Consider the following 2,370-nt stretch of genomic DNA (forward strand, 5'->3'; position numbering starts at 1 on the left):
AACCAGTTTTGGTGAGCTAGAGAAGGTGATTAAAATAAAGCAGGTACAATTCTTACCATTTTCCCAGATTTTGTCCTGCTTTTAAGCCAGCGCAGGGTAGGAATTTTAATGCTGAAAGGAGCTTGAAAATCATGTAGCCGAATGCCGCCCCCCACCCCCATTTTGTAGATGTGAAAGCTGAGACCAGAAAGAGTGGAAGACTTTCCTAAGGCCACCCAGCTGATGAATGATTTGATCAGGTGCATAAACAGCACTCTGGGCTTCACTGTATGAAGCATAAGCTTTAAGATAAAAAGTTTTTCTTCACAGAAATCTTTACTGCAATTCGGAGGGTACAGTGCCCTCTAGTGGCTGTTTTTATTTTACAAATCCCCATTATTTCACATTTTTGTTTTAAAGGTTGAGAACATTTGGAGATGTTGTAAAGTAGTCTGCCTTAGGGAAATACCCTACAGTTATTTGCAAACTCTGGAAAGCAAAACTTAGAAGGATTTCAAGTAAGTTAAGGTTTTAACCAGAAATTAGGGACAAGGATGAGAAACACCATTAAAGATAAAGGTGAGGAGAAATTTTATAAATGCAAAATTGGAAACATATTACAGTTATCACTTACAGTGAATAAATGCCCAAATATTTTTCAGGCAAATAACTTTCCATTGCATTTTCACTGACAAATCAGTTGCCTCACTTCCATTCCCTCATTTTTCTTCCAACATTTCTCTGAGTTAAGAAATAGGAAGGCACTCTTAACCCTGTTTCACTAATAATAAAACAAAAAAGTTTTTTTGTTTTATTGAGATGTAATTCACATTACATAAAATTCACCATTTTAAAGTGTACAGTTCAGTGGTTTTTAGTAAATTCCCTATGTTGTGCAACGATCACCATTAATCATCCCAAAAAGAAATTGCATACTGTTAGCAGTTAGTCTCAGTTTCCCTCTTCTGTCCTTTGACAGCTGTTAATCTAATTTTTGTCTTTATGGATTTGCTTATTCTGAATATTTCATGTACTACTGTAAATGGAATTATTAGCATAATATTTTCAAGGTTCATCCATGTTGTAGTATGCATCAGTATTTCATTCCTTTCATGGCTGAATAAGATTCCATTGTATGAATATATTATGTTTATCCTTTCATTAGCTGATGGACGTTGGGGTTGTTTCCACTTTTTGGCCATAACGAATAAAGCTACTGTGAACATTCATGTACAAGTTTTTGTGTGAATGTATTTTCATTTCTCTTAAGTATATACTCAAGAAGTGGAATTGCTGGGTCATATGGTAGCTCCATGTTTATATCTTTTCAAAGCCTCAAAGTTTTGTTGCAGTGTGGGTGGTGAGAAGAATTTGGTATGGTTCCTTCCAGTGGGGTTCAAGGGCAGTCTTTCTGTGATGTTGTTTCCGGAATACTCAATGACCAGGTTCTGCATCATGAAGGGTTTGATTATCCTCAAGAGTGGATCATGAAAAGCTTTCTTTAGCTACTGAAAATGCACTTTGGCACAATGCATGAAGGCTTTGCATCATTCAGTCATCTGAGAGTTTAGAAGAGTGGGAGATACATGGGGTTCTATAATTAGGGGCATAGGCCTTCCAGTGACTATTTCATAAGGGGTCAACTTATGTTTTCAACTAGGGGTGGATCTGATTGCCATCAAAATCAATAGTAATACCTTCAGGTAAAGCAATACAATCAATTCACTTACTTTTGCCAATTTCAGTTCTAAGATGCCAATTGTCCTTTCAATCTTTTCAGAAGACTGAAGGTGATGGGGGGCACATTGGTAATGCTACTATATTCTCAACACCTTATTTAATTGCTTTATAATTTCTCCAGTAAAATGAGTACCTCTATCACTGGACATTTCTCCAGGAATGCTCCATAAAAGTTTGAATATACTTTTAGCTATTGTTACATATTGGCCTTTCTGCATGGTAAGCTTCAACCAGAGAATATAGACCATTATAAGAACATACTCATATCCCATGAAGGTTGCAATTGAATGAAAATAATCTGTAAATGTTCAAATGGGGGCCAGGTGTAGTGGCGCATACCTGTAGTCCCAGCCACTCAGGAGGCTGAGGCAGAAGGATCCCTTGAGCTCAGGAGTTCGAGACCTACTGGCAACATAGGGAGACCCCACCTTAAAAAAATGTTCAAATGGCCCATCAAGTAGCAGAAATGTACCAGCTGAAGTTTTGATTATCTTCCCAGGATTAGGGACTTGATAAACCAAACATTGGTTATAAACCTTTCTAACAATTTTAGAACAGTCACCACACCAATATTTTTCCATAATTTATATCATTTTGTCTACTCCATGATGAGTTAAGCAATAAAGAAATTTTAATAACAGAAGCCTTAAG

General features: G+C 36.8%; 1 pseudogene; it reads left to right on the forward strand.

The window, feature by feature from the left end:
- Positions 1–2,370, forward strand: part of LOC105810566 — a 15,514-nt pseudogene that overhangs the window by 11,899 nt on the left and 1,245 nt on the right.

Source organism: Propithecus coquereli, unplaced genomic scaffold (assembly GCF_000956105.1).
Source record: "Propithecus coquereli isolate 6110/MARCELLA unplaced genomic scaffold, Pcoq_1.0 Scaffold215, whole genome shotgun sequence".
In the NCBI taxonomy this organism is placed as follows: Eukaryota; Metazoa; Chordata; class Mammalia; order Primates; family Indriidae; genus Propithecus; species Propithecus coquereli.